Genomic DNA, 25,127 nt, shown 5'->3' on the forward strand with positions numbered 1-25,127 from the left:
AAAACATGGCGCCAGTGTCTACGTTCCTGCGGTCATTGTTTCCAAGACCTCCGGTGGGCGTCTCAATCTATTTCCAGGTGGCTGCAGCAGAAGCATATTGTCTCACATCCGCTTCGTATGGGAATGCAGCTGTGTGTGAATGCATTAGTGTACATACCGGAGTCAGGCCCCTTGCTTGTACAGAGCCGCAGCAGAGATTTAGGCGCATGGTTGCAGAAGAGATTTCTGGGAGGTGACTGGTGGGTGGCTAATCAGACGCACAGAGATTGTTGCATCTTTTCGGTGTGTCATCAGCATAGGGCTGGTACAAGTCATTCTTGCCTACATTTGTATTCTCTGCACCATTGCGGCATCTGTGGCGTCTCAGTCCTTGCAGATTCAGACGCATGTTGCTCACCAAGGAAAGGCTGTTTTATCAGCATTAGCATAAAGTCTCAGAATAAGGCCCTAAAACAGGCATTCCCAACCACGGTCCTCAAGGCACACCAACAGTGCAGGTTTTAGTGATAACCAGGCTTCAGCACAGATGGTTAAATCAGAATAATTGAGCTACTAATTAAGTCACCTGTGTTCAAGCTTGGAGATCACTAAAACCAGGACTGTTAGTGTGCCTTGAGGACCGAGGTTGGGGAAGCCTGCCCTAAGAGCTCTGGGGCATACTTGCCTACCTGACCCTCTCCATGAGGGAGAAAATGCTCTGTTCCTGGACTTTCCTGGTAATTTATGATTGCCATCACCTGTGGTGAAACACCTTTCTTATCCATTAACTAGCTCACCACAGGTGATGGCAATCATACATTAACAGGAAAGTCCAGGAACAGAGCATTTTCTCCCTCATGGGGAGGGTTAGGTTGGCAAGTATGCTCTGGGGAGATGTATGAAGCAGTGAAAAGAGTGGAGAAGGGAGCCAGTGGAGAAGTTGGCCATGGCAACCAATCAGCTTTGAGGTAACATTTTTCAAGTACACGGTATAAAATGATACAGTACACAGCAGCTGATTGGTTGCTGTGTCCTCTGGCTCACTGCTCCACTCTTTTCACTGCTTTATACATCTCCCACTCTGTAACATAATATTATAATAAACTGAATAACCAGAACATAAGTAAATAATGTGAATTCTGGTTTTTAGTATCATAACTAGTTTTTCTCTTGCAAACACAGATTGCATGGAACAGTTATGGCGCTCCTACACTAAGGGGGTCATTCCGAGTTGATCGCTCGCTGCCGATTTTCGCAGAGCAACAATCAGGTAAAAAAAGGCACAACTGCGCATGCATATGCACCTCAATGCGCAGGCGCGTCGTACGGGTACAAAGAGGATCAGTGCTGGGCGATGGATTTAACAAAGAATCCATTCGCACAGCCGATCGCAAGGTGATTGACAGAAAGAGGGCGTTTATGGGTGGCAACTTGACCATTTTATGGGAGTGGTTGGAAAAACGCAGGCGTGTACAGGCGTTTGCAGGGCGGGTGTCTAACATCAATTCCGGGACCTTCATCGCTGGATCCATTGCACAGGGTAAGTAACTGCAGGGCTGGTCTTGTTTTACACAAAACTTTTTTAGTATAGCAGGGCAGCACAAGCGATCGCAGCCCTGCTATGCTAAAATACACTCCCCCCATAGGCGGCGTCTAGTTGATCGCACGAACAGCAAAAAGTTACTACGTGTGATCAACTCGGAATTACCCCCTAAACCTCTGGACCACACATCCATTTTGCGGCATGGCACAGCTTTTATAGCCTTTTTGTGCCCAATTCAAATCAACTTGTTTACAATGCGACTGCAAACTGCTGACCCTTATACCAGGAGGGGCTGGGTGTGTTTGGGCATTCTGTGCTGGCCTAGGCAGGTTACTTAGCAACCAAGTTCTAGAATTGCATGGATATAGTACTATATATTTCATGTTCAGAGATGAACTGTGTAGCCATGGCACCTGGTGCACGTGTGTGCTATGGTGCAACCCAGTGGCGGAACTAGGGAGCGGCGGGTCTAGGTGCAACAAAATGCTTAGGACCCCCCCTCTCTCATCTCGTCCAAGTCCACTCCCCTCACTCCCAACTTAGGGATCCTTTGCATAAATATATTAATTTAAAAAAGGGATTGCTGGCCACACAGGTATATTTTATATATATATATATATATATATATATATATATACATATATATATATATATATATATTAGAGATGAGCGGGTTCGGTTCTTTGAGATCCGACCCCCCCTGAACTTCACCTGTTTTACACGGGTCCGAGGCAGCCTCGGATCTTCCCGCCTTGCTCGGTTAACCCGAACGAGGCCGAACGTTATCATCCCGCTGTCAGATTCTTGCGAGATTTGTATTCCATATAAAGAGCCGCGCGTCACCGCCATTTTCACTCGTGCATTGGAGATTGAACTGCGAGGACTTGGCTACGTTCTCTCCCTGAAAAGCTCCGTATCTATGCTCAGTGTGCTGCAAATATCTGTGCTCAGTGGCTGCAAATATCTGTGCTCAGTGTGCTGCAAATATCTACGTTCTCTACCTGAAAAGCTCCATATCTGTGCTCAGTGTGCTGCAAATATCTGTGCTCAGTGTGCTGCATTGTGGGGACCACAAGTATATAATTATAGTAGTACAGTACAGTAGGCCATTGCTGTATCTTGCAGCTCCATGTCAGACTCCGTTCTAGACAGTATCCTGATCATCAGTGCTCAATATCTGCTGCATTGTTGTGCGACCAATATATACTATATATTATATATAGTAGTACAGTGCAGCATTTTGGTGACCACCAGTAGTAGTACAGTACAGTAGTCCATTGCTGTATCTTGCAGCTTTGTGTCACTGCAAGTATCCATATCTGTGCTTCATTGTTGTGAGCAGTATATATAGTAGTACAGTGCAGCATTTTGGTGACCAACAGTATATAGTTGTACAGTACAGTAGGCCATTGCTGTATCTTGCAGCTCCATGTCACTTCAAGTATCCATATCTGTGCTGCATTGTTGTGAGCAGTATATATAGTGGTACAGTGCAGCATTTTGGTGACCAAAAGTATATATTTGTACAGTACAGTAGGCCATTGCTATTGATATAATATTACTGCCATATAATTCCACACATTAAAAAATGGAGAACAAAAATGTGGAGGGTGAAATAGGGAAAGATCAAGATCCACTTCCACCTAGTGCTGAAGCTGCTGTCACTTGTCATGGCAGAGACGATGAAATGCCATCAACGTCGTCTGCCAAGACCGATGCCCAATGTCATAGTAGAGAGAATGTAAAATAAAAAAAACTAAAGTTCAGTAAAATGACACAAAAATCTAAATTAAAAGCATCTGAGGAGAAGCGTAAACTTGCCAATATGCTATTTACGACACGGAGTGGCAAGGAACGGCTGAGGCCCTGGCCTATGTTCATGGCTAGTGGTTCAGCTTCACATGAGGAAGGAAGCACTCATCCTCCCGCGTGAAAACTGAAAAGAGTTAAGATGGCAACAGCACAGCAAAGAACTGTGCGTTCTTCTAAATCACAAATCCCCAAGGAGAGTCTAATTGTGTCGGTGGTTGCGATGCCTGACCTTCCCAACACTGGACGGGAAGAGGTGGCTCCTTCCACCATTTGCACGCTCCCTGCAAGTGCTGGAAGGAGCACCCACAGTCCAGTTCCTGATAGTCAAATTGAACATGTTACTGTTGAAGTACACCAGGATGAGGATATGGGTGTTGCTGGCGCTGAGGAGGAAATTGACGATGAGGATTCTGATAGTGAGGTGGTTTGTTTAAGTCAGGCACCCGGGGAGACACCTGTTGTCCGTGGGATGAATATGGCCATTGACATGCCTGGTCAAATTACAAAAAAAAATCACCTCTTCGATGTGGAATTATTTTAACAGAAATGCAGACAACAGGTGTCAAGCCGTGTGTTGCCTTTGTCAAGCTGTAATAAGTAGGGGTAAGAATGTTAACCACCTAGGAACATCCTCCCTTATACGTCACCTGGAGCGCATTCATCAGAAGTCATTGACAAGTTCAAAAACTTTGGGTGACAGCGGAAGCAGTCCACTGACAAGTAAATTCCTTCCTCTTGTACCCAAGCTCCTGCAAACCACACCACCAACTCCCTCAGTGTCGATTTCCTCCTTACACAGGAAAGCCAATAGCCCTGCAGGCCATGTCACTGTCAAGTCTGACGAGTCCTCTCCTGCCTGGGATTCCTCCGATGGATCCTTGAGTGTAACGCCTACTGCTGCTGGCGCTGCTGTTGTTGCTGCTGGGAGTCGATCGTCATCCCAGAGGGGAAGTCGGAAGACCACTTGTACTATTTCCAGTAAGCAATTGACTGTCCAACAGTCCTTTGCGAGGAAGATGAAATATCACAGCAGTCATCCTGCTGCAAAGCGGATAACTCAGGCCTTGGCTGCCTGGGTGGTGGAAAACATGTTTCCGATATCCACCATTAATTCACAGGGAACTAGAGAATTGATTGAGGTACTGTGTTCCCGGTACCAAATACCATCTAGGTTCCATTTCTCTAGGCAGGCGATACCGAAAATGTACACAGACGTCAGAAAAAGAGTCACCAGTGTCCTAAAAAATGCAGTTGTACCCAATATCCACTTAACCACGGACATGTGGACAAGTGGAGCAGGGCAGACTCAGGACTATATGACTGTGACAGCCCACTGGGTAGATGTATTGCCTCCCGCAGCAAGAACAGCAGCGGCGGCACCAGTAGCAGCATCTCGCAAATGCCAAGTCGTTCCTAGGCAGGCTACGCTTTGTATCACCAGTTTCCATAAGAGCCACACAGCTGACAACCTCTTACGGAAACTGAGGAACATCATCGCAGATTGGCTTACCCCAATTGGACTATCCTGGGGATTTGTGACATCGGACAACGCCACTAATATTGTGCGTGCATTACATGTGGGCAAATTCCAGCACGTCCCATGTTTTGCACATACATTCAATTTGGTGGTGCAGAATTATTTAAAAACGACAGGTGCGTGCAAGAGATGCTGTTGGTGGCCCGAAGAATTGCGGGCCACTTTCGGCATTCAGCCACCGCATGCCGAAGACTGGAGCACCACCAAACATTCCTGAACCTGCCCTGCCATCATCTGAAGCAAGAGGTGGTAACGAGGTGGAATTCAATCCTCTATATGCTTCAGAGGATGGAGGAGCAGCAAAAGGCCATTCAAGCCTATACAGCTACCTACGATATAGGCAAAGGAGGGGGAATGCACCTGACTCAAACGCAGTGGAGAAGGATTTCAACGTTGTGCAAGGTTCTGCAACCCTTTGAACTTGCCACACATGAAGTCAGTTCAGACACTGCCAGCCTGAGTCAGGTCCTTCCCCACATCAGGCTTTTGCAGAAGAAGCTGGAGAGATTGAAGGAGCAGCTAAAACAGAGCGATTCCGCTAGGCATGTGGGACTTGTGGATGGAGTCCTTAATTCGCTTAACCAGGATTCACGGGTGGTCAATCTGTTGAAATCAGAGCACTACATTTTGGCCACCGTGCTCGATCCTAGATTTAAAACCTACCTTGTAACTCTCTTTCCGGAGAGGTTCAAAGACCTGCTGGTGAGAAAATTGTCAAGTCAAGCGGAAAGTGACCCGTCAAAAGCTCCTCCTTCACATTCTCCCGCAACTGGGGCTGCAAGGAAAAGGCTAAGAATTCCGAGCTCACCCACTGGCGGTGATGCAGGGCAGTCTGGAGCGAGTGCTGACATCTGGTCCAGACTGAAGGACCTGCCAACGATTACTGACATGTCGTCTACTGTCACTGCATATGATTCTGTCACCATTGAAAGAATGGTGGAGGATCATATGAGTGACCACATCCAAGTCAGACAGTCCGTACGTATACTGGCAGGAAAAAGAGGCAATTTGGAGGCCCTTGCACAAACTGGCTTTATTTTACCTAAGTTGCCCCCCATCCAGTGTGTGCTCAGAAAGAGTGTTTAGTGCAGCCGGTCACCTTGTCAGCAATCGGCGTACGAGGTTACTTCCAGAAAATGTGGAGAAGATCAAAATTAATTATAATCAATTCCTCCGTGGAGACATTCACCAGCAGCAATTGCCTCCAGAAAGTACACAGGGACCTGAGATTGTGGATTCCAGTGGGGACGAATTAATAATCTGTGAGGAGTGGGATGTACACAGTGAAAGGGGTGAGGAATTGGACAATGAGGATGAGGTGGACATCTTGCCTCTGTAGAGCCAGTTTGTGTAAGGAGTGATTGATTGCTTCTTTTTTGGTGGGGGCCCAAACCAACCAGTCATTTCAGTCACAGTCGTGTGGCAGACCCTGTCGCTGAAATGATGGGTTTGTTAAAGTGGGCATGTCCTGTTTATACAACATAAGGGTGGGTGGGAGGGCCCAAGGACAATTCCATCTTGCACCTCTTTTTTCTTTAATTTTTTTTTGCATCATGTGCTGTTTGGGGACTATTTTTTGAAGTGCCATCCTGTCTGACACTGCAGTGCCACTCCTAGATGGGCCAGGTTTTTGTGTTGGCCACTTGGGTCGCTTAGCTTATTCACACAGCTACCTTGGTGCCCCTCTTTTTTTCTTTGCATCATGTGCCATTTGGGGACTATTTTTTGAAGTGCCATCCTGTCTGACACTGCAGTGCCACTCCTAGATGGGCCAGGTGTTTGTATCAGCCACTTGGGTCGCTTAGTTTAGCCATCCAGCGACCTTGGTGCATCTCTTTTTTTCTTTGCATCATGTGCTGTTTGGGGACCACTTTTTGAAGTGCCATCCTGTCTGACACTGCAGTGCCACTCCTAGATGGGCCAGGTGTTTGTGTCGGCCACTTGGGTCACTTAGCTTAGCCATCCAGCGACCTTGGTGCACCTCTTTTGTTCTTTGCATCATGTGCTGTTTGGGGACTATTTTTTGAAGTGCCATCCTGTCTGACACTGCAGTGCCACTCCTAGATGGGCCAGGTGTTTGTGTCGGCTACTTGGGTCGCTTAGCTTAGTCATCCAGTGACCTCGGTGCAAATTTTAGGACTAAAAATAATATTGTGAGGTGAGGTGTGAGGTGTTCAGAATAGACTGGAAATGAGTGGAAATTATGGTTATTGAGGTTAATAATACTATGGGATCAAAATGACCCCAAAATTCTATGATTTAAGCTGTTTTTGTAGTGTTTTTGTAAAAAAACACCCGAATCCAAAACACACCCGAATCCGACAAAAAATTTTCAGGGAGGTTTTGCCAAACGCGTCCGAATCCAAAACACGGCCGAGGAACCGAATCCAAAACCAAAACACAAAACCCGAAAAATGTCCGGTGCACATCACTAATCTCTCTCTCTCTCTCTCTCTCTCTCTCTCTCTCTCTCTCTCTCTCTCTCTCTCTCTCTCTCTCTATATATATATATATATATATATATCTCCTATATAATAGGCCAGGGCCAAAATTTACAAAAAAATCAAGCTTGTCCGATTTGTGTTTTTTTTTCTAAGTCCCAACACGGGAATTCACTAAGCACAAATCTCGGCAGTGTTTGGACTATTCATAACGGTTTGAATGACAAAATTCAGAAATACGAATGAATAGACCATCGGTCAAACGCGGCTGTTATTTCCTACAACACGGGTATTCACTATTCATTCGTATTTGGGTGTTAGTCTCTGAGTGCTCAAGTGCGGGTGTATTTTTTTGCGAAGCGTTAAAAAAAGCAGCAAAAAAATAGACCTGCTTTTTCCAGTCGAGTTTGGATAACCATGCACAGATCAGTGAGGTCTGTGCATGGTTATCTATGGGAAAGGGTCTGTTTAATGTAAAAACTGGGAATATTTTTGTGTGGGGTCCCCCCTCCTAAGCATAACCAGCTTCGGGCTCTTTCAGCCGGTCCTGGTTGCAAAAATATGGGGAAAAAATTGACAGGGGTTCCCCCATATTTTAACAAGCAGCACCGGGCTCTGCGCCTGGTCCTGGTGCCAAAAATACGGGGGACAAAAAGCGTACCAAAAATGTAGACAAAAACTAGGATGAGGGAGACAGGAAGTGGGTGATGGAGTGAGGCAGTGGGTGAAACCAGGGAAGGAATGATGGAGTGAGGCAGTGGGTGACACCAGGGAGGGGGTGATGGAGTTAGGTAGTATGTGACACCAGGGAGGGGGGTGACAGGCAGCGGGTGATAGACTGAGGCAGTGGGTGACCCCAAAGTGAGGGTGACAGAGGCAGTGGGTGACACAAGGGCTCTAGATGACACCAGGGAGAGGATGGTAGTGTGTGACAGCGGGAGGGAGTAACAAGTAGCTGGTGATGGAGTAAGGCAGTAGGTGACCCCAGGTAGATGGTGATGGAATGAGGCAGTGGGTGACACCAGTGTAGTGGTGATGGAGTGAGGCAGTGGGTGCCATCTGGAAAAGGGTGACAGGCAGTGGGTGACACCAGGGAAGGGGTGATGTAGTGAACAGTGGGTTACACCAGGGTGACAGGCAGTGGGTGATGGAGTGAGGCAGTGGGTGACACGAGGGAGGGGGTGATGGAGTAAGGCAGTGGATGACATCTGGAAAAGGGTGACAGGCAGTGGGTGACAACAGGGAGGAGGTGATGGAGTGAGACAGTTGGTAACACCAGGGAGATGGTGATAGGCAGCGTGTGATGGACTAAGGTAGTGGGAGACACCAGAAAAATGGTGACGGAGTGAGGCAGTGGGTGACACCAGGGTGAAGGTGACAGGCAGTGTGGGTTAGAGTGAGGCAGTGGGTGAAACCAGGGAGGGGGTGATGGAGTGAGGGAGTGGGTGACACCTGGAAAAGGATGACAGGCAGTGGGTGATGGAGTGAGGCATTGGGTGACACCAGGGAGGGGGTGAAGGAGTGAGGCAGTGGGTGACACATGGAAAAGGGTGACAAGCAGTGTGTGATGGAGTGAGGCAGTGGGAGACACCAGAGAAATGGTGATGGAATGAGGCAGTAGGTGACACCATGGAAGGGGTGAGGGAATGAGGCAGTTGGTGACACCAGGGTGAAGGTGACAGGCAGTGTGGGTTAGAGTGAGGCAGTGGGTGAAACCAGGGAGGGGGTGATGGAGTGAGGGAGTGGGTGACACCTGGAAAAGGATGACAGGCAGTGGGTGATGGAGTGAGGCATTGGGTGACACCAGGGAGGGGGTGAAGGAGTGAGGCAGTGGGTGACACATGGAAAAGGGTGACAAGCAGTGTGTGATGGAGTGAGGCAGTATGTGACACCAGGGTAGGGGTGATGAAGTGAGGCAGTTGGTGACATCAGTGTGAGGGTGACAGACAGTGGGTGATAGAGTGAGGCAGTGGGTGACCCCAGGGAGAAGGTGACAGGCAGCGGGTTATGGAGTGAGGTAGGGGGAGACACCAGGGAGAGGGTAATGGAATGAGGCAGTGGGTGACATCAGGAAGAGGGTGATAGACAGCCTGTGATGGAGTGAGGTAGTAGGAGACACAAAGGAGAGGGCGATGGAGTGAGGAAGTGGGTGACACCAGGGAGAATGTGACAGGCAGCGGGTGATTGAGTGAGGCAGTGGGTTACACCATGTAGAGGGTGACGGATAGAGGCAGTGGGTAACATCATGGAGAGGGTCACAGACAGCGGGTGATGGAATGTGATAGTGGGTGACATTAGGGAGAGGGTGATTGCATGAGGTAGTATGTTACACCAGGGAGGGTGTGACAGGCAGCGGGTGATGGAGTGAGGCAGTGGGTGACACCAGGGTGAGGGTGACGAATCGAGGGAGTGGGTGACGGATCGAGGGAGTGGGTAACATCAGGGAGAGGGTGACAGGCAGCGGGTGATGGAGTGAGGTAGTGGGTGACACCAGGGAGAGGGTAACAGAGTTAGACAGTGGGTGACACCAGGGAGGGGGTGTCAGGCAGCGGGTGACAGAGTGAGGCCGAGGATGACTCCAGGGAGAGGGTGAGAGGCATCGGGTGAGGGAGTGGGTGACATCAGTGAGAGGGTGATGGGGTGAGGTAGTATGTGACACCAGGGAGGGTGTGCCATGCAGCAGGTTATGGAGGTAGTGGGTGACACCAGTGAGGGCATGACAGGCAGCAAGTGGAGAAGTGAGGCAGTGAGTGACACAAGGGAGAGGTTGATGGAGTGAGGCAGTGGGTGACATCAGGGAGAGGGTGACAGGCAACAGGTGATGGAGTGAGGCAGTGGATGACACTAGGGAGAGGGTGACAGGCAGCGGGTGATGGAGTGAGGTATTGGGTGACACCAGGGAGAGGGCAATGGCGTAAGGTAGTATGTGACACCAGGGAGGGGGTGAGAGGCAGCGGGTGATGGAGTGAAGCACTGGGTGACATCAGAGAGAGGATGAAAGGCAGCGAGTGATGGAGTGAGGTAGTGGGTGACACCAGGGAGAGGGTGGCGGAGTGAGGCAGTATGTGAAACCAGGGAGAGGGTGACATGCAGCTGGTGAAGGAGTGAGGCAGTGGGTGAAATCAAAGAGAGGGTGATGGTGTGAGGTAATATGTGATGTCTGGTATGGGGTGACAGGCAGCGGGTGATGAGTGAGGCAGTGGGTGACACTAGGCAGCAAGTGAAGGAGTTAGGTAGTGGGTGACACCAAGAAGCGTGTGATAGGCAGCGGGTGATGGAGTGAGGCAGTTGGTGACCCCAAGAAGAGGGTTGACAGCCAGTGGATGATGTAGTGAGGTAAAGGGTAAACAACGAGAAAGGGTGACAGGCAGTGGGTGACCCCAGGGAGAGGGTGACGGAGTGAGGTAGTAAGTGACATCAGAATGAGGTTGGAGTGTGGCAGTGGGTGATATCAGGGAGAAGGTGATAGGCAGCGTGTGATGGATTGAGGTAGTAGGAGACACCAAGCGGTGGGTGATTGAGTGAGGCAGTGGGTGACACCAGGGAGAGAGAGGGTGACGGATCGAGGCAGTGGGTAACATCAGGGAGAGGGTGACAGGCAGCGGGTGATGGACTGAGGAAGTGGGTGACATCAGTAAGAGGGTGATGGGGTGAGGTAGCATGTGACACCAGGGATGGTGTGCCATGCAGCAAGTGGAGAAGTGAGGCAGTGGGTGACACAAGGGAGAGGTTGGTGGAGTGAGGCAGTGAATGACACTAGGGAGAAGGTGAAAGGTGACAGGCAGCTGGTGATGGAGTAAGATAGTGGGTGACATCAGGGAGAGGGTGATTGCGTGAGGTAGTATGTGATACCAGGAAGGGTGTGACAGGCAGCAAGTGATGGAGTGTGGTAGTGGGTGACACCAGGAGATGGTAAAAGGCAGCAGGTGATTGAGTGAGGCAGTGGGTGAACCCAGGGAGAGGATGACAGGCGGTGGATGACCCCAGGGAGAGGGTGACGGAGTAAGGAAGTGGGTGACAACAGGCAGAGGGAGACAGGCAGCGGTTAATGGAGTAAAGTAGTGGGTGACCCCAGGGAGAGGGTGAAGGAGTGCGGTAGTGGGTAACATCAGGGAGAGGGTGACAGGCAGTGGGTGACGGAGTGAGGTAGTGGGTGACCTCAGGGAGACGGTGATGGAGTGAGGGAGAGAATGACAGGCAGCGGGTGACGGATTGAGGTAGTGGGTGACACTAGAAAGAGTGTGACGGGCAGCAAGTGATGGAGTGAGGCAGTGGGTGACCCGAGGGAGAGGGTGATAGACAGCGGGTGACACAGTGCGGTAGTGAGTGATCCAAGGAGAGTTTGACAGAAAGGCTCTGGGTGACACCAGGGAGATGTTTGCAGTGGGTGATAGAGGGATGAATTGACAGGCATCGGATGATGGAGTGAGGAAATCTTCACCACCATCATTGAGTAAGAAGTTCCAGTCTAACCCGCAGCCTAAACTTTCCAAAGAGGAATACAAACATCACAGGCATCTCCATCTTTGTTTCTATTGTGGGAGTTCAGATCATTTCATAAGAGACTGTTCTCTTCGCAAGCCTAAGAAAGAGGTTACATCCCAATCTTGCTGTGTCCATGTTCACAAATCAGCTCAAGAGCTCTATTCATCTACAGTGTCCTCCTTTCTGGACCGTGGATTTAAGGACATCTATAAAGAGGCTCAAATCTATGATTGGGGTCCTAGGACAGGAAGACCCAATTTTCAATTCGGGCACCGAAGGAAGTCGTTAAAAACTCTTCTCACTAAAGAATTCTCTGACTCCCTAGCTCCAAGTGGGGCATCTGTTCCTGCAGCCCCTGGAGAAGTAGCCAAGGGTCCAGCCCAAGGAGGGGCATCTCTACTCTCTGTGCCCAGAAGGGTGATAGACTCTGTAGCCTCAAGAGAGGCATCTGATATTTTAACCCCAGAAGGGGTGTTCCATGGTTTAGCCCCAGAAGGGGCGTCTGACCCAGTAGCTTCAGAAGAAGTATCCATTCTGCTGTCCCCTGGTAGGGTATCCATTGTTCAGGCTCAAGAAGTGGCATCAGAGTTTCTTACCTCAAGAAAAGAGTCTAGTCTGTTAACCCCAGGAGGAGCACTGGATTTGCATGCTCCAAGGGAGATTTTCAGTGTTTCAGCCCCAAAGGAGGAATCCAGGTCTAAGGACCTAGATGTAGACATGAACTTCAGTCCATCATCTTCTAATGGTGCATGCAGCACAGTCCAGCTTCAAGGTGAGCTGCCTGATCATACAGATTCCACTTCTTCTGATCCAATCATCTCCTGACCCATTCCGGTCCCGTCCGTCAGTTCTGTTCCGTCCGATTACGGTATCCCTGGACAAGTCCCAGTTCTATCCATCTGCCCAAAGTCTCCTTTGGTTTCTACCGATTCCAGTTCCTCCGAACCCGATCTGGTTCAATCCAGTGATACTCCAGCACCCGTTTACTTTGATGGTGATTATGCACAGTTCCGTGCATTAGCATGCCAATACCTCACTGAGACCGAGTCAGCATCTTCGATAAGTATAACTCCTGCAACACAATTAAATATTTTCTTCTCTTCTTTAGAGGCAAAGTTTTGGAATGGCCTAATTCTCTCATAGATTCCAAAGATCCAAAATTAAACGATCTTCCAGCTTTCCTAGATGCAGTTCAACAAGAATTTGCTTCAAAGACAGTCCGCTTGAGTTCATCAATCAAACAGTTTACTGAAAGTTCACCCATTAGTCAGTTCTCCGATCCATCGCTCTCTGAGCAAGATCAAGCTCTGACGGATCAATATATCAAAGATTTCAAGAATTACAAGACTAAGAGGACTTCAAATACAGCTCAAAGACATCAAGATGTCGATTTAAAAATTGGTTATGCATCCTTTGACTCTATTTCTGAATCCTTGCATAGTTCCAAGTTCCCTGAACCATCGTGTGCCATGGATGTCATTATTCCTAAGCAGAAGATACCTATGCTTACCTTTAGACTTGGACTCTGACAGTGAATTTCTTGACAACTCAGATTATGTGTTGGGAGGTTCTGTTCTTCCCAGTTACGCTTTTTCGCTTGAGGAAGTTCCAGAGTTACCAATAAAGTCTACAGGCCTCCGTAAGAAAGGACCTTGCTTCAGCACAATATTTAAATTAAGCCTTAGTGGTCGCTAGCTTCAAAAGCCCAATCTTCTCGCACTTCAGATCCAGGAAAGGATCCCTCTGCAGTTTGTTCCTCTGTCCATCCTGATGAAGGATATTCAGATTTTGTCAATGATGGATGGTCTACCTGTTCAGAAGATGAAGATCAGGAAGACCTCTATGGAATTCAGCTTAGATTTTGTTTTGAGTTCCACTGGTTTCCACTTTTCTGAATTTCTATGTGCAAGTTATTCTTCAAGTCCATACAAGGGTGTCCGGAGTCCACCCATAAAGGAGGGGGTACTGTCACAAAATGGAGATTTACAGTTCTTCCCAGTCACACTTTAACCTACCTGCGGTGCAGTCCAAAGTGCTGACCACCATTTGCTGGTCCATCCGGTGTCCCGTGCTGTCATTCTCAGCATCCATTTCAGGATAGTAAGGCTTCTGCTCCTTCCCGGCGTGCTAGGCCTCAGTCCACTCTGAAGCCTAGCTTTGAGTACTGAATGTTACTTCCTGTTCAGCTGACTCTGCAGAGAACTCTACAATCAGGTAGTGTTTCCCTGACATGTGATCCCTTCAGCCTATCACCACAGAGCAAGGGGTGTATATTCCAGCTCCAAGCACTGGGAAGCTGTTAGTGCTTTGTTGTCCTCTAGCATATAGAGAGCTCCTGCAATCTCCTGCTTAAAGAAACAGTACTTCCTGATCCTATCTCCAGGATATCTGCAAACCTGCACCGCTGGTTATCTCATCTCCAGTATATCTGCAAACCTGCACTGCTGGTCATCTTATCTCCAGTATATCTGATGGTTCAATCCCAGCTATCCTGGACTGCTTGTTCAATCCCAGATTCCAGCTATCCTGTACTGCTGGTTCAATCCCTTCTTCCAGCTTCCAGTTCACCGCTGCACAAGGTAGTGCATCATAGTATCCAGAATACCTGCCACTGCTGTCTATACCATTGCAGTACTTATTGTGTAGAACCACCGCATCACCACTACTATGAAACCAGCAGTGCTGACACTGCACTGCACAGCATACGGAATCCCCATTGTGCTACCTCAGCTGCCGTCATTGCTGTTGTCCTCAGCCTTGTCAACAGCTATCACACTAGTTCCAGCCAGTGATCTGTGACTTTCCTGCATTGATGATCCTCTCAGCATCCCGCAACTCACCAGTTCTCATGTGACTCTCCATTAGGTGACAACCCAGCTACCCATTGCACTGGTGGCTTCCACCACTAGTGTTCCAGTACCCATAGCTGGTCAGCTTCCCTCATAGAGTATACTGCCTGACTGCCACGTCTGGATGAGCAGATCATTCACTAAGCCAGCCCAATTCTGTCCACTGCGCTCAAGACCGAACCCAGTGTCCAGTACTAGTCCGGGTTCACAAACAATCTCAGCCGTGACAGCCTAGAGCTGAGAGGGGCCCAACCTTCTCTGTCAAAGTTACATGTGTTATATACAAGCTACCATAGGTGCAGAGAGTTTAGCTGTTATAGGGCCCAGAGCTGAGAGGGGGCCACCTTCCCTGTCACTGTTACATATGTTATATACAAGGGTGTAGCTACCATAGGGGCCCACTTTCCCTGTCAGAGTTACATGTGTTATATACAAGTGTGCAGCTACTATAGGTGCAGGGAGTGCAGCTGCTATGGGGCCCAGAGCTGAGAGGGGCCACCTACCCTGTCACAGTTACATGTATTTATATACAAGGGAGTAGTTAACATAGGTGCAGGGAGTGCAGCTGCTATGGGGCCCAGAGCTGAGTGGAGCCACCTTCTATGTCACAGTTATATGTGTTATATACATTTTTTGCCATTGGGTGGTACGTAGGGGTCCTTTCAAATGTTTTCCTTAGGGCCTACAATATATGTAGGTATGCCCCTGGACCTGAACTGGAGGGCATTTTAATGTTATATAATATGAACCGGGGCACTGTAATGAGGCACAATATGAACAGAGAGCATTACATATCATAATGTGAGTTGGGGGTACTATGCGCCATAATGTGTACTGGCAGCTCTGAAATGTGACATACAGTAGGGTGAACTTAAGCACTAGGGCACTACTATGGGGCATAACTTTAAATAAGGCTCTACTATGGGTCAGAAAATGAACTAGGGCATAAAATTAACAACTGCTGCAGAGAAGCGTCTCTCTAGAACACAGGTCCTCAAACTTGGTCCTCAGAACCCCACACAGTGCATGTTTTGCAGGTCTCCTCACAGAATTCAAGTAAAATAATTAGCTCCACCTGTGGACCTTTTAAAATGGGCCAGTGAGTATTGTGCACTGCTGGGTTACCTACAAAACATGCACTGTGTGGGGTCCTGAGGACCGAGTTTGAGAACCTGTGCTCTAGAAGCATTGGGACGGGGGGCCCTTCAAAATGTTGCTATGGGGCCCACAAAGTTGTGGCTATGCCCCTGAGTGCCAGGCAACTCTTCTATCATTAGTGCTCACTACTGTAGATTTGATGACTTTGCATAGTACACTACACTGTCCACTAACAAAAGTCAAATAAACATTTTTAATTGGAATAATCCATGTGATCACCCATAGAAAAAAACATGTAAAGGGGAAGAGTCAGGAAAAATCATTAAACCGCTGTCCCCTCCTCCCAAATGAATGGTCTCGGGGCTTATTTCAGAGCTGATTGCTCGCTAGGCTTTTTTGCAGTCCTGGGTTTGCATAGTCGCCTTCCATAGGGGAGTTTAATTTGGCTTTGCAAGTGTGCGAACGCATGTGTAGCAGAGCTGTGTGAAAAGATTTTGTGCAGTCTCTGAGTCGCCCAGGACTTACTCATCTGCTGCGATCTCCTCTGACTGTCCGGGACTGGAATTGACATCAGGAACCCTCCCTGCAAACGCTTTGACACGCTTGCGTTTTTCCAACCACTTCCTGAAAACGGTCAGTGGCCACCCACAAACGCCCTCTTCCTGTCAATCTCCTTGCGATCGCCTGTGCGAATGGATTCTTTGCACAAACCCATTGCACAGCAACGAGCCACTTTGTACTCGTGCAACGTGCATGTGGTGCATGTGCACTTCTGACCTGAATGCTGCGGTGCAAAAAACGCTAGCGAGCAATCAGCTCTGAATTACGCCCTATTACCACTGGTCATCAAATATTGTAAAACTGTGACAGCAAAGACACTGGAGCAAAGACCAGACCTTATCATATATCTTTTTCTTATAGAATGGATCTCAAATAGCAACAAACACTACAAAGCCCCTCCAGTTAGCTTGAACAAGGTGTTCTAGGTTGGTTTGGGTAGATGGGGGCATGGTAAACATTGAAGACCCTGAAAACTGGTCTAGCAGCTCAGTGCCATCTAATATGCCTCACTGCCAGCTACTGTTTATCATACCTGGTTATCTCCCTTAGTGTCTCATGGACTCTGTATTGCTATATGATCACTAAAGAAAACTTTTACTACATACACCAGCACAGTAGCCTGTGGATAATTGTAAATATAAGATGTCATTGTGGTCTTTTGAAGTCACCCTGGATTACCAGGATCTTTGGAAAGGACACGTGACCTGAATCATTGGTAACTTATATTATTAGCATACTCATCAGTGACCTCATATATGCAATACTAGATTCAAGTAATAGTCGTAAAATACCTGGGGTATATTTACTAAAGTGCGGCTTTATAGAAGTGATGTAGCTCATAGAAATCAATCGGATTCTAGCTATTATTTAAAAAAAAAAAGTAGAAACTGATTTGTTGTTATGGGATATCTCCACTTCTACAAACCCACACTTTTGTACATTTACCTCCTGGGGGTAAATTTACTAAGGTGGGAGATTTTTAGAACTGGTGATGTTGCCCATGGCAACCAATCAGATTATAAGCAGCTTCAAATTGTTACAACTGAAGGGTTTTCTGGAGAAAGTGTTCTCATAAGGTCTTCTGGGCAGTGACCCCTGTACACCCTGGGTTTAGACTCGAAGAACTCATAAGCAGGTCTTCTAGCCTATAATAACTATATTTCCCTTAAGGCGTGATACGCCTATTGGTACTGGGGTACCACCAGGACTTACGCCACTGGTGATGAACTCAACCCGGAGTGGTATGAATCAATGCCGGTGAGGAGGTGGACACCAAAGAAGAGAGAAGTGGCACAAGGAAAAGATAAAGAGATAACACTATGAGGCAAAGGATAAAAGGAGGACCCAAAGAAGTAAAGACAGATGGGTCCCAGATGGGGACAAGACAAGTGAATACAAGAGCTACAGTGTTTAGGAAGACATGGGGCACGTAAACACTGAGGACTACAAACCCACTGATGGAACCATAGGATATAGAGGCATGAACAGATTATAGGAGGATCAAAGCACAGAGGGTACACGTAACCACGCAACAGGCTGATGAGACAAAAACAAACAGAAATAACAAAAATACTCATGTCACATAATACAGTAGACACAGAGCTGGGCAACGTATCACGCGTGAATCAACGAAATAGGAAGACGGAGGGACGGACCCGGCTTATAAGCCGGGTAATGACCGAGAGGCTCTATACACACTGAGGAAGCCGCCGAGGACACATGAAGGCGGAGAAACGCGTATGTAAAAACAAGTGAGTTTATAGCCAGCCGGCATATTCAATCATTCCAGGAAACGCTTGGTGCCTCCAATACATCATCTGTCTCAGTACCCGGTTGTCCGGACCCCAGTGCTAAGGGGGAATAAGGAGGGCTCTCCTCCATCTGAGCTAAATCACATCACAATATAGAGGCTGGTGCGGCACCTGGGGTTAAAGGGGAGGATCGCAATATCAGCTTGATATAACAGCTTTGAGAATACCGTTGTGCTGATATTGGGACATTCGGATACCTGAACTCCCCTATATTTCACACAGAGACTGTGGTTATTTCGCTGCTTAAAAGAAAGACAGAGTACATAAGATCTGTCCAAATATTGGCCCTCATTCCGAGTTGTTCGCTCGGTATTTTTCATCGCATCGCAGTGAAAATCCGCCTAGTACGCATGCGCAATGTTCGCACTGCGACTGCGCCAAGTAACTTTACTATGAAGAAAGTATTTTTACTCACGGCTTTTTCTTCGCTCCGGCGATCGTAATGTGATTGACAGGAAATGGGTGTTACTGGGCGGAAACACGGCGTTTCAGGGGCGTGTGGCTGAAAACGCTACCGTTTCCGGGAAAAACGCAGGAGTGGCCGGAGAAACGGTGGGAGTGCCTGGGCGAACGCTGGGTGTGTTTGTGACGTCAACCAGGAACGACAAGCACTGAACTGATCGCACAGGCAGAGTAAGTCTGGAGCTACTCTGAAACTGCTAAGTAGTTAGTAATCGCATTATTGCGAATACATCGGTCCAGGAACGACAAGCACTGAACTGATCGCACAGGCAGAGTAAGTCTGGAGCTACTCTGAAACTGCTAAGTAGTTAGTAATCGCATTATTGCGAATACATCGGTCGCAATTTTAAGAAGCTGAGATTCACTCCCAGTAGGCGGCGGCTTAGCGTGTGTAACTCTGCTAAATTCGCCTTGCGACCGATCAACTCGGAATGAGGGCCATTGTGCTGATATCTGCATTTTCATGAAAGCCCGGAACTATTTAGCAATTTAAGTGTTAATTCACTATAAAATAAACGGACATTATATGAGGCAATTTACAGTGCAGGGACGCCTGCGAAGTCATAATTGTTATTAAAGCGGTTTCTCTTAATTAGTGGAGTACACCCTGTTGTGCATGAATATATATTCACAGGAGAGGAATTCTCGCTGTGTGCAATAATCATGTATTTTATACACACCAAATGTTTTATGTATTTGATTGTTTAATACAAGAAATCCGGCCGGTAATTGTATAATTGTATAATCTGTTTAATTTTTTTTTTTTTTTTTTATTATCATCATTTTTATTTAATTTTTATAAAAAATAAAATAGCTATAATTAAATGTTAAGCGCAGTTCCAAGTTGTTTTTTCTTGAGCTGGGCACAGGATTGCTGCAATAGGCTTTAGCAGAGAATCAGACGAGGAATCACAGGCTGAAATAATAAAAAGTGACAAAGGCTCCTGCTGCAACCAGGAAACTATGACCAGCACCAAGTGAGAGGCAGACCAGAAAGATAAAGGGATCATGAACCAATCAGCAAGCAGACTGAGAACAAGCCTCCCCTAATTACAATCAACTACAGCTGCCCCTCCGCATGTCCTCGCTGACATGTGACTGCCTATCATTGAGGCAACTCACTAAGATGCCGTACAGAAGTCCTCCCCATCCTTGCCGTAGGCAGAGAGTCCTGGTTTCCATGGAGCCGGTGGCCAGGGACGAAAGTACTCAAGCATTCCGGTCGCCTGGAATCCTAGCACTGCTGGGGACTCGGGCCGCGGTCTGCAACAGCGTGGCCCATGGCATAAATAATGACTGCCAAGGTTTTGGTCAACCCTGGGAAAAAGGCTCCATTAGATATACAATCGTGTAATCAACAGTGAGTGATAATCTGATTTTCCCAGGTTCCTTTGATTAATGTGCACAAAACTAGGCAATTCCCTGGTACTCACCAGCCAGGGTAATAGGAGGATCTTAATGCTATTTACCATTGAGCTGCTCTCCTCTAGATGCTGGAGAATGATTGGTACAGCAACCTTCCCCTAGATGATCAGGATAGGGAAAGAGATTAACATCACATAATCAGGATAACTATATAGTAGCAAGAAAAATAATGTAACCCCTTTGGTATTACCTGGATTTCTGCATAAATTGGTTATAAAATCTGATCGGATACTTTAAATTACAAGATTAGACACACAGCCTTCTTTAACTAATACCACACAAACGATAGTAAGTTTTGGTCTATTTACTGAACGCATTGCAGTGCAGTGTGGAAAAACTGGTTGATCCTCTCATGGCAGCAGTAACCTCTACCAAATATTTCTCGTAGATTTGGATCAGACCTTGACAACATTCAGGAGGAATTTTGGACCATCCTTTGTTACAAAACTGTTTCAGTTCAGCAATATTCTTCAGTTTCCTGCTGTCAACCCATCAGGTTATGCCACAGTATCTCAAATGGGCTGAGGTTAGTGTAACACCCCGGGGTTGGCGCGTGTTTAAGTGGTTGGAAGAGGTATCACAGATGTTCGATGGCTAGTTGATTAACCCTTTTCCCTCCTGCACCTTGTTCATTGTATCAGTTTCAGAGAGGTAGGATAGATTGATATGCAACAGTGATTCAATGACATCAAACTCTAACTGGAAGTTCTTTTATTAGGCCGCAAGAACTTCTGGATTAAAGATGGTGATTAGTTTGCAGCAAGAATTGGACAATCACAATAATGAAAATGTAAGAATATTATTACAAGAAAAACACATTTAGCTACAACTTACATTACACTGGGACATTCAATAATTCAATGGTTTCAATCAATCTAATCACAGATGTATGCGTATTCCAAGAAAAATGACATAACAAGAAAAACAGTGAAAAAGTTGATTAAGAATACAGTTTGCAATATCAATTACTACTTTTCCACTTATCCTTGCTACTCAAGAAATGTCCCATTCTTCACAGGCAATTTACGTTGGAGCTCATGGATCTTACAGTGCCACAGTATTGCAATGGGGGACTGTGGTATAACTGGACTTGTCGCACAAGTGATGAAGATCCAAGAGTGCCACAGTGTTGCAATTAAGCTGAGGTATAACTGCACTTTTAGAAGAAAGATTGATCCTGGGTTCAGTTATTAAATGTCACTGTGCTCCAATGCTATTATTATTATTATTACTACTACCAGTTACTTATATAGCGCACACATATTCTGCATTGCTTTACAGAGAATATTTGCCCATTCATAATAGTAAGTAGATAATGATGGTGTCACAGAAACTCTATCAAGCAACTGTCTGTAGTAATTATCTTTTCGTGTGAATTACTCAATCCTTTACTTTCTAAAACAGGTCAATGTCTCTACAATATTATTATTACAAATGATAAGTGTACTGGTTTTTACTGTGGTTCTCATCACTCGCAGAAGTACTCCGCTGACTTATCTCTGCAGCGCTGTACTCCACCACCTCTTGTGACCACCTGGTGCATGCTAAATCAGCTCTTCAGCTCTGCTCCTCGCCACACATCCAGGTCCATTAATGGCTTCTCTCCAACCTCCTGTGTCACTGCCATCTTCTTCCCAAAGGGCTCTGCTTGCTCTCACAATCTCTGTCAAATTAGAACCTGCCACCTGCCAACAGACATGTGACCGGACTCTGGTCTGTCTCGTCTTAACCCCTGCTGTACCAGCCAAATGAGTTATCAGGTGCATAATTTACACTTTAAAGGGTTATGCACAACTGTTTCCGGGGTGCCACATTAGGACTCTAGAAGATAATGTTGTATTTTGAAGCCATTCAGCTGTTGAGTTGCTTCTGTGTGGCAGCAATGTAGCCCCAACCCCTGATGCTGCCTCCACCATGCCTTACCATTGGGATGAGGTTTTGATACTGGTGTTCTATGTCTATTTTTTCTCCACACTTAGGGGGTTATTTAGAGATGTTCGCAGATTTTTCTATTGCAACAAAATCTGTGACCATACTACTCACATGCTAGGGTCCGTCCAGCACAGGGCAAAGCCGCCCAGCATGTGTGGTGCCGCCCCACGATCTGATCACATTGAATAGAAGTCGACCCCTGGCAGGGGCACCGCCACCAGGTTTTCTATCACAGGAAATACAGGTGATGTCATTGGCCAGCCCTGAAAATGGCCATGACATGCCAGTGTTTCCAGACCCCTCCCCCCCAACTCTGCACCGCCGCCCCCGGACGTCCATCACCCATCAATCATGACGTGATTGCATCCTTCTGAGATGTGATCGCATCATGACAGCCTGCTCGTGCTCACTGCTGCTAACCCCGACCTTCAGTGCGAACGTAGTAGCTGCATTCAGCAATGAATAGGGCCCATATCGCAGTGCATTCCTTCCATCCCATAAAACCATCAGAAATATACACAGCATTCTATAACTGTGAAAGGGCAAGTGATGTGCCTACAGGGGCTGGTCACAGTATATTCCAGCAAGCACTTCTACTAACTGATATGGCGTCTATGCCCTTTAGAGGCTAATCACTGGAGATATTATACTATACACTATCATATACTCTTGACATTGACCTTTTGCCCATATATATATATAACATTGAATGAGATCTTTAGAGAAACCCTGACAAGAATACTTATCTTCTCAGAGCCTTCTCCCACCACTAACGTATACCTGAAGGGTTCACCTCCAACACTCAGTGACTTATACAGAAATATAACCAAATCAATGTACTGTACAGATGAACATATAACCGACATAAGGGGACATGTCCGGTGCACAAAAGGGGCCCATTTATCAATGAGCTAGTTAAATCTTTTTGCGTATGATACATGGTACACCAGTTCTAAAAAATCTCCCACCTTAGTTAATTTTTCCCCAATGAGTTTTAAATAGTTACAGTAAATCTAGTTGATAAATGGGCCTCTATATTTTTACAATTGTTGAACTAATCAAATTTGTGTTGATTGAAGAAATTAAACTTTCTGTGTGAAAGTAGTATTACTGTTTCTGTTATAGTCATCACAGAACGCTTTGTTATTTCTGTTTGATTTATTGCATTTATTATTCTCTGGTGCATGTTTTGTGACCCACAAATAGTGGGGCATATATTGCAGTACACCAGGATAGACCTTACAACATACCTAGTAATTGCTGGATGGTTATCGGTAACTAGCGCCTTAGCATATAGAACATTTTTGCTTATATACAGATACTTGCACATAGCTTGGTGGGATTGCCTGTAATTAGGAGCAATGGGACACCCCATTAGGACGTACATTTTTCTTGTAGCAGTCACCCTGAAAGCTGGATGGGTAGGGGACTATTTCCATAATGTTATGTATAGAATAAGAGGGTAAGTAATGTTCCCCATCATGAGGATCGGTATGAAGGTGTTTCTTCAGGGGGTCAGTTCCTACAATCCAGTATCATCATAGTCCAGATTTTCAAATCCCTGTGAGCGTATAAACCTAGGGATTGGACCTTGTGGGACCGTGATAAGGCCATGTAGGAATTTAGTATGACAGTAGTATTTCTTGCATGAAGTTGTCAACGTGGCAGTAATTATTATGTAGATATGAGCTACAATGTTTAGACTCATACAGAGAAGAGGCTAAGTATGGGTTGATGAGTGACCTACCGGCAACGACACTAATCTCTGAAGACCTTTCTTTATTTTGTTATTGCGAAGACTATATATGAGAGGATTTACCATTGGGATCACCGCTGTATACAGCACAGTAAAGACCTGCTCTAGGACAATTGGGTGGTGTGATGGTGGCATCAAGTATGCGGACATGCAGTTAGCGTAGAAGATGATCATGACGGTGAGGTGGGATGAGCAGGTGGAGAAAGCTTTTCTTCTTCCTTCAGTTGATTTAATTTGCAATATAACTCTGATAATTTTTATGTATGACATCACATTGCTCAAGAATGGACAACCTATAAATAGCACTATGTTAATATAGGTGACGATATAGAACATGCTGGAGCCAGAGCAGGAGATGTCACTCAAAGCTTTAGCATCACAGAAGAACTGATGGATGGTGACAGAATGGCAGAAGGACATTTGAAGAACAGAAAATACATATAACATTGAGTTCACACCTGCACATAGCCAGATCATAGTCACAAGCAGGGTACAGACCTTCTTGCTCAGTATCTGGTGGTAGTGTAAGGGATGACAGATCGCAATGTAACGGTCGTACCCCATCACAAATAATAGTATAATCTCGGTGAAGGCGGCTAAAAAAAAAAGTACACCTGAGTGAAGCATTGTTTGAAGGATACTGTGTGATTCCCAGATCGCAATATGTCCAGCAGTTTGGGGACAGTTACTGTTGTGTAACACATGTCCACAAAGGACAAGTTACAGAGGAACAGATACATGGGGGAGTGTAAATGTGAATCCAAACATATAACTGTGATTATAGCCGTATTCACCAGGACTCCAAACAGAAATATAAAAAAAAATAAAAAAAAAATAAGGGGATTAGCACCGGCTTTCATGGAAAATGGCAAAATGTAGAATTCTGCAACAGAAGTGTGGTTCTCCATGATATCACCAGTCTGCAAGGCAATAACAATAATACGCTATAATATACTGTATTGTTAGAATGTCATATAATCTCATATTTTATACAAATTTATATAATATATATAATACACTCACAGCACACCTGAGGTAATTTGTTGTCATATATATGTGTCAATCAAAGCAAATAGAGAGGGCACCTCATAGCGTAAAACCAAAGATTTTATTTCGTTAAACGTAATATATGGTACAACACAGTATGGGAGTGCTTCGTACTGCAATGTAACCAGTGTGGGCTGGTTACCACATTGCAGATTGATAAAACCTCACAGCAAAGTGTCTGAAACTCCGATGCAGGATGCCCAGGACTCACACCACCTGCTGCCGATCACCACCGGGGAACGCCGTGGGCCGGATCACGTTTCATCATAGACTTCATCAGAGGGCTGGGCTTTGTGACATTGTTGCACATATTTAAAATAAGTAGCGGCCAATCAAGTCATCTGGACATTTCCAATGGAGACTGTAATTCAAACAAATACATATAGATA

The 25,127-nt window shown here is 46.3% G+C and overlaps 1 pseudogene; it reads right to left on the reverse strand.

Annotated features, from left to right (window-relative positions):
- Nucleotides 1-13,478: 13,478 nt before the first annotated feature.
- LOC134944261 (olfactory receptor 1-like) lies at nucleotides 13,479-24,599 on the reverse strand (annotated as a pseudogene).
- Between the last annotated feature and the right edge of the window lie 528 nt (nucleotides 24,600-25,127).

Source organism: Pseudophryne corroboree, chromosome 7 (genome assembly GCF_028390025.1).
Source record: "Pseudophryne corroboree isolate aPseCor3 chromosome 7, aPseCor3.hap2, whole genome shotgun sequence".
NCBI classification, from domain to species: Eukaryota; Metazoa; Chordata; class Amphibia; order Anura; family Myobatrachidae; genus Pseudophryne; species Pseudophryne corroboree.